The sequence below is a fragment of the Pinus tabuliformis genome, chromosome 2_1 (assembly GCF_031772625.1).
Source record: "Pinus tabuliformis cultivar Carrire ecotype Pingquan chromosome 2_1, CPIR1, whole genome shotgun sequence".
Taxonomy (NCBI): Eukaryota; Viridiplantae; Streptophyta; class Pinopsida; order Pinales; family Pinaceae; genus Pinus; species Pinus tabuliformis.
This window is the reverse complement of record NC_142299.1, coordinates 322,585,891-322,594,305: the sequence shown is the minus strand read 5'-3', so window position 1 is coordinate 322,594,305 and position 8,415 is coordinate 322,585,891.

Sequence of the window (8,415 nt, the reverse complement as noted above, 5' to 3'; positions counted from 1 at the left end):
TTGAGTTATATAGAGAATTAGACTTTCAAAGGAGAAAGTTGGAAGAGCAGAGGATGAATGTCCAGGATAGATTGCTAAAGAAGGATGACAAAGAAGTTGTCATAAATAATAATCAAGAAGAAGTTGACAGAGGCAGAAACCAGAAGCAGGAAATTGTTCTAAAAGACAATGTAGTAGCAGCAGAAAAGGTGCAAAACAGTAGTAGAGAAGAAGGTAAAAGGGAAAAGGAAACAATCAGATTAAGTGAACAACCAACAAGGAGAAGAGTTCAACAATCAAGATATGGAAACAATCAACAGACAGAGGATATACTAGATAGAAAGACTGAGTTGATAGGAAGATTAATGATGAAAGTATCTCAAAGAAATACAACAACAAGAAAGAAGAGGAGTAAGAACAAGAAGAAGATAGTAGCAGATTATGAGAGTAGAGAAAGTGGAGCATTACAGCATAAATTATGGAGACCTGGAGAACAATTGACAAGCAAGGACAGATTACAAAATAAATTTTGGGATCTAGGAGGAAACAATTATCCAGACTTATGACTAGGTTGTCATAAATTTTCTTACATGGGGAGTCTGATGCAGGAGTATCCAACTCAATATTATCATTGTATTCTAGTAGAAATAGGGGGTCTTGTATTTCAAGGAAGTTGGTTTCCTAAGTATTGGATTTATGCAATTATTTAATATTTTGAATGATTTTAATGAGAGTGGGAATTAATTGAATATTGTGAGGCTTTATTGTAAATGTTCCCAAATATAGGAGAACATGAGAGATTTAGGATAGTTGAGAGATTGAAGGATTGAGAATTGATTGTAAATCCTAGATTAGGAGTCAGTTCATGATTTTGTGGATTTGAGAGAATCCTTAGGGATGAGAAAGAGATTTTAGAAATGAGGTTGAGGAGTTCATGGATCTAAACCAGAAATTGGTTTAGAATCCCTTTGTATAAATATAAGCCAAAAAAGCATGAACAGGGGTTAGAAATCGAGACAAAGAGAGAGATTAGATATTTAGTTATTGTTTGTAAGCCTATAGGCAGATGATGGATCAGAGGCCATTAAATTAGAAGATCAGTCCGAGTAGACACAGAGAGTCTGATTTTGTAACTATGTATTGATTTATATATATGTAGAGAGATTTAATCCCAGATTGAATAAATGGTAGTATCAAATTGTGGAAGATGAGAGAATTATATTATTCTGTATAATATATATATGTGCAAGCGAAGTGTAGCGATTACATAGAGGAAGACATGACGAGGAGGATCATAATGGATTGTTAAATCCATTAGAATGATCGAAGCCAAAGCTTAGGAGGGAGTGCGCGGTTAATAATACTGAGAGACCAAACCTTTGAAGGAAGCGGAACCCACAGAAATGCTGAAGAAACAACATAATCACAAGAAAATAGAATAGCGGAGAGTGAAGAATTGATACTCAGTAGTCGTCGGATCTTGAAGATCAACGACCCAGAGTAAATTGCAAGATTGAATCAGCGAAGTGAGTTAGTCAGGATCGCATCGCATATTCCGCAGGGTGGAATGCGATTGTGACATGCGATCTATAGCCGGACCCGAAATCTATGAAATGTAACCCATAAAGTCCTTGGGTCCGTAAAGTTATATCGGGTCAGAACCTTTAAGTGGCAGGGTTAATACGATGGTTCGGAGATGGCGAGCATGCGATTAATCGTCGACCGTCGGATTGCGATCCTGATCGATAGTCACGATTAAATCGACCATCGCATATCGGCGCTGGCAGATATTGGAGTGGCGCAGTGGAAAGATTTGGAGAGCCGAACCCGACGAAGTTATAGTTACGGGTATATATTATTTGAGGTCCGTGTATATGTTTCATGTAGATTTTAGCATAATTCCTTTGTTTTTGAGTCAAAATGTTGCCAAGTCGTGGAAGGCGTAGAACATATATTAATGTTTCCGACAGTCAAACATCGGAGTCAAAGGGGTGATGGTATATAAGTAATGTAACCATGGAGTTTCGATAGCCGATAGCGATAAAGGTGGTCCTCATTGAATGTGCCAAGATTGTACCCAAGCGGGGGAAGGTATGATTTGCGTGATTTTCCTTTGGAAATAGTTTAAAGCAGAAATATGTGCCGATAGAGTATTTATGCGAGGATCATATATTAACCAAGGTATAGCAAGGGAAAGGTTATATATGCAGGTTTAAAGGCTTAACTAAGATTTAGAAAGGTTTTAACAACCCCGATAGAAATGAGTGAGGAAGGTTGTTATAAAAGGGTTGAACGAATGTTATGAAGGGTTCTAATGTCCCGATAGAGGGTTTAAAGCGGGGTGATTGAGTTCCGAAACAATGGAACTGTAAAAAGGGGCCTTAACCATCTTTATGTTCGAAGTTTTGACCCGATGGGTCATATAAATTCCTGGGTAATGGATTTATGCACGAATGTGCACACTGTGGGTATGCGCAGGGGAAACCCTGCGTCATTTTGGTATCAGAGCAGAACTGCAATCAGAGCTGAATCATAAATGAAACATTTAATATCAAGCAGAAGAAAGCAAGTATATGTGGAAGTTACTGAAAGAATTCATAACAGAGATATTTGGAAAAGATGTGCATGAAGGCAAGGGAGATCATATTCTAATTTGACAAACAAGCAACCAGAGTACAACTAGGAGAATGGAGAAGGACAGTTAAGTTCTTAGAGGCAGGTAAGGCAGAATTAAGCAAAGATTTTAGAGACGGGAGAGTCTACAACGATGTTTGGAGAATGGAGATTCACTTAGATGTGAAGAGTGGATGGAGAAATCGTGCAGGTATTGTTTTATTTAATTCTGATTTGATTTGCTGACAAAGGAATAGATTGAAGATTGATGGTTGTAGCTAATGAGTATCTCATCAAAAGGAGATCAAGCCTTAAGAAGCAGTAATGAAAGAAACTATTAATGATTCTCAGTGGAAGAAAAATCAGCAAATGAGGAATTGTTGTTGATAGTTAATCTTTACCAAGATAAAGCCGGAGGATTGGAAGAAAGAGTCAGATTCTAAATCTGATTGATAGTAGTTGAATATTCAGAGTTTGTGCAGTGGAAGCATAAATATTTGCTGAAACATATTTACAAGAATGGTGAGATTCTGAAGGTAGTTGAAGGTATGCAGTTTTGTCTAATGATTAGCAGATATGGAATGAATGAAATTTTATAGTAAGATTACAGTAGTTAAACTGTGAGAGGGATGTTTGTAAGTTTTTGAACTAACAAAGTCTGAAGAACAGCTGAAAGCTAGTGGAAAGGACAGTCCATTCAAAAGTACAAGAAAATGGAAGGACAAGATCAAATAGAGATCTTAAAGATAAGATAATATGGCTTTATTCTAATTTGATTGAAGATTAGAAGATTGTAGTCTTTGCATTGAAGCAGAAGTATTATTGCGACTCCCAAAAGGAAATTCCACAGAGGATGTGGGTAGAATTGCCAAGAGATAAAGGAAGCTGGTGAAAGTTTCTAAGTGAAAACAGAGATGTGGAAGAACCTTGAGGAATTCCAACAGAGATTGGATAAAGAGGACAGTTGTGTTCTCAGAAGATGCAGATGAGTTGAAGCCTAGAAGGTGCAAACAGAAGTGCCCAAAGGAGGTTCTAGAGATAGAGAACCAATTGCTTGCCAAAAGACTGAGTGAGGAGAGCTTGGTGAGGTAAGTGGCAACAGGACAAGACTTGCTGTTGAAGAGGCTTTAGTGCAACTCATAGTAAAGTGAGTGAGGAACTCATAGAGATGGAGAGGATGATGACTAGTGACAATCATAATAGGGGTTTTGAAAGAGACCACAACAGAGGACAAAAGGAGAAGGATGCCAAGGCAAATGGCATACAGAGACAGTTAAGCAAAGAGGAATATGACAGGGAGAAGGATGAGATAGCAGTTCAACTTGAAGTGTTAATGGAGATGTTGCAAAGAAATGAAGCAGACCAGAAGCATGGTTGTGTCATGAGAAAGAAGGTGAAGTGGAAGAGGCTACAAGAGAAGAGGAATCAATAGGTGAATATGCAGTTGATGAAGGAACTAAGGGAACTTGAATAGGTTATAGATGCCAAACAAAGGATAGAGAAGCTCGAAAGAGTTGAGCTACAACAAAAGGAAGATGCTGAAGAAGATGTTGAAGTTTCGATATGCAAACCAGAAAGTGGACCATTACTTTTTGAAAGTGATGAAGAGCTAGAAGAGTTGAATCATATGAATGATTCGAAGCAGCTGGAAGACTTGATGACTGAAGCATAAAATAAGACCGTAAGGTCTTGTGATTTTGAAGCTAATGACTTGTGTATGATTGCAGGTTTAGAAGAAGATAGACAGTCTTTTAAAGCTGTCAAAGATGTGAAAGAGTACCTTCCAGAAGATAAAAGTTTTGAAGCAGAATATGACAAAGAGCCTGGGAAAGAATAAGTTCACTATAGTGACAAATGCTGGAAGAAATCATTGAAATAGATGATGAGAAGGGGAGACTGGCTGACAGTCTCAAGAGTTCTTTGAGTTTGGATCAGCATACTGATATGCTAACAGAAGAAGAGAAATCAACGCAACATAATAAAGTGTTGCTAAAGGGAAAAGAGGTACAGAGACCTTATATTTTTTATTATAGTGATTGTCTTATAATTGAAGATGTTGTTGTAGAAGCTAGAACATATTTGGCATAGGTGGATAGCCAAATGGAAGAAGAAGAGGAAGAACATCTATTGAAGGATGTCAAGAAAGACTTAGCAGAGGAAGAAGGACCATGTGATAATGAGACAATAACAAATGAGGAAATGGAAGATTATGTAAAAGTTCCAAAGTTCACTTCAAGTAAAATCATTGAGTTATATAGAGAATTAGACTTTCAAAGGAGAAAGTTGGAAGAGCAGAGGATGAATGTCCAAGATAGATTGCTAAAGAAGGATGACAAAGAAGTTGTCATAAATAATAATCAAGAAGAAGTTGACAGAGGCAGAAACCAGAAGTAGGAAATTGTTCTAAAAGACAATGTGGCAGCAACAGAAAAGGTGCAAAACAAAAGTAGAGAAGAAGGTAAAAAGGAAAAGGAAACAATCATATTAAGTGAAGAACCAGCAAGGAGAAGAGTTCAACAATCAAGAGATGGAAACAATTAGCAGACAGAGGATATACTGGACAGAGAGATTGAGTTGATAAGAAGATTAATGATGAAAGTATCTCAGAGAAAGACAACAACAAGAAAGAAGAAGAGTAACGACAAGAAGAAGACAGTAGCATACTATGAGAGCAGAGCAAGTGGAGCATTACAACATAAAGTATGGAGACTTGGAGAACAGTAACAGATAACAGCAGCAATAGAGCAATTGACAAGCAAGGACAAATTACAAAATAAATTTTGGGAATCAGGAGGAAACAATTATCCAAACTTATGACCAGGTGGTCATAAATTTTCTTACATGGGGAGTCTGATGCAGGAGTATCTAGCTCAATATTATCATTGTATTCTAGTAGAAATAGGGGGTCTTGTATTTCAAGGAAGTTGGTTTCCTAAGTATTGGATTTATGTAATTATTTAATGTTTTGAGTGATTTTAATGAGAGTAGGAATTAATTGAATATTGTGAGGCTTTATTGTAAATGTTCCCGAATATAGGAGAACATGAGAGATTTAGGATAGTTGAGAGATTGAGGGATTGAGAATTGATTGTAAATCCTAGATTGGGAGTTAGTTCATGATTTTGTGGATTTGAGAGAATCCTTAGGGATGAGAAAGAGATTTTAGGAAGGAGGTTGAGGAGTTCATGGATCTAAACCAGAAATTGGTTTAGAATCCCTTTGTATAAATATAAGCCAAAAAGGCATGAACAGGGGTTAGAAATTGAGACAGAGAGAGAGATTAGATATTTATTTATTGTTTGTAAGCCTACGGGCAGATGATGGATCAGAGGCCATTAAATTAGAAGATCAGGCCGAGTAGACATAGAGAGTCTCATTTTGTAACTATGCATTGATTTATATACATGTACAGAGATTTAATCCCAGATTGAATAAGTGTTAGTATCAAATTGTGGAAGATGAGCGAATTATATTATTATGTATAATATATATATGTGTAGGCAAAGTGTAGCGATTACACAGAGGAAGACATGACGAGGAGGATCATAATGGATTGTTAAATCCATTATAATGATCAAAGCCAAAGCTTAGGAGGGAGTGTGTGGTTAATAATACTGAGAGACCAAACCTTTGAAGGAAGCAGAACCCACAGAAACACTGAAGAAACAACGTAATCACAAGAAAACAGAATAGTGGAGAGTGAAGAATTGATACTCAGTAGTCTTTGGATCTTGAAGATCGACGACCCAGAGTAAATCGCAAGATTGAATCGGCGGAGTGAGTCAGTCGGGATCGCATCGCATATTCCACAGGGTGGAATGCGATTGTGACATGCGATCTATAGCTGGACCCGAAATCTATGAAATGTAACCCATAAAGTCCTCGGGTCCATAAAGTTATATCGGGTCGGAACCTTTAAGTGGCAAGGTTAATACCATGGTTCGGCGATGGTGAGCGTGTGATTAATTGTCGATCGTTGGATCGCGATCCTGATCGATGGTCATGATTAAATCGGCCATCGCATATCGGCGCTGGTGATATCGGAGTGGCGCAGTGGAAAGATTTGGAGAGCCAAACCCGACGAAGTTATAGTTACGGGTATATATTATTTTAGGTTCGTGTATATGTTTCACGCAGAGTTTAGCGTAATTCCTTTGTATTTGAGTCAAAACGTTGCTGAGTCGTGGAAGGCGTAGAACATATATTAATGTTTCCGATAGTCAAACATCGAAGTCGGAGGGGTGATGTTATATAAGTAATGTAACCATGGAGTTCCGATAGCCGATAGCGATAAAGGTGGTCCTCGTTGAATGTGCCAAGATCGTACCCAAGCGGAGGAAGGTATGATTTGCGTGATTTTCCTTTGGAAATAGTTTAAAGCGGAACTATGTGCCGATAGAGTATTTATGTGGAGATCATATATTAACCAAGGTATAGCAAGGGAAAGGTTATATATGCGGGTTTAAAGGCTTAACTAAGATTTAGAAGGTTTTAACAGTCCCGATAGAAAGGAGTGAGGAAGGCTATAATAAAAGGGTTGAACGAATGTTATGAAGGGTTCTAATGTCCTGATAGAGGGTTTAAAGCGGGGTGATTGAGTTCCGACACAATGGAACTAGAAAAAGGGGCCTTAACCATCTTTATGTTCGAATTTTTGACCTGATGGGTCATATAAATTCCTGGGTAATGGATTTATGCATGAATGTGCACACTGTGGGTATGCGCAGGGGAGTCATTTTGGTATCAGAGCAGAACTGCAATCAGAGTTGAATCATAAATGAAACATTTAGTATCAAGCAGAAGAAAGCAAGTATGTGTGGAAGTTACTGAAAGAATTCATTACAGAGATATTTGGAAAAGATGTGCATGAAGGCAAGGGAGATCATATTCTAATTTGACAGACAAGCAACCAGAGTACAACTGGGAGAATGGATAAGAACAGTTAAGTTCTTAGAGGCAGGTAAGGCAGAATTAAGTAGAGATTGCAGAGACAGGGAGAGTCTACAACAATGTTTGGAGAATGGAGATTCACTCGGATGTGAAGAGTGGATGGAGAAATCGTGCAGGTATTGTTTTATTTAATTCTGATTTGAGTTGCTGACAAAGGAATAGATTGAAGATTGATTGTTGCAGCTAATGAGTATCTCAGCAAAAGGAGATAAAGCCTTAAGACGCAGCAATGAAAGAAATTGTTAATGATTCTGAGTGGAAGAAAACTCAGCAAAGGAGGAATTGTTGCTGATAGTTAAGCTTTACCAAGATAAAGCCGGAGGATTGGAAGAAAGAGTCAGATTCTAAATCTGATTGACAGTAGTTGAATATTCAGAGTTTGTGCAGTGGAAGCATAAAGATTTGCTGAAACAGATTTACAGGAATGGTGAGATTCTGAAGGTCGTTGAAGGTATGCAGTTTTGTCTAATGATTAGCAGATATGGAATGAATTAAATTTTATAGTAAGATTACAATAGTTAAACTGTAAGAGGGATGTTTGTAAGTTTTTGAAGTAACAGAGTTTGAAGAACAACTGAAAGCTAGTGGAAAGGACAGTCCATTCAAAAGTGCAAGCGAATGGAAGGACAAGATCAGACAGAGATCTTGAAGGTAAGATGATATGGTTTTATTCTAATTGTTTGAAGATTAGAAGATTGTAGTCTTTGCATTGAAGCAGAAGTATTATTGCAACTCCCAAAAGGAAATTCCACAGAGGATGTGGGTAGAATTGCCAAGAGATAAAGAAGTTGGTGAAAGTTTCTAAGTGAAAACAAAGATGTGGCAGAACCTTGAAGAATTCCAACAAAGATTGGATAAAGAGGACAGTTGTGT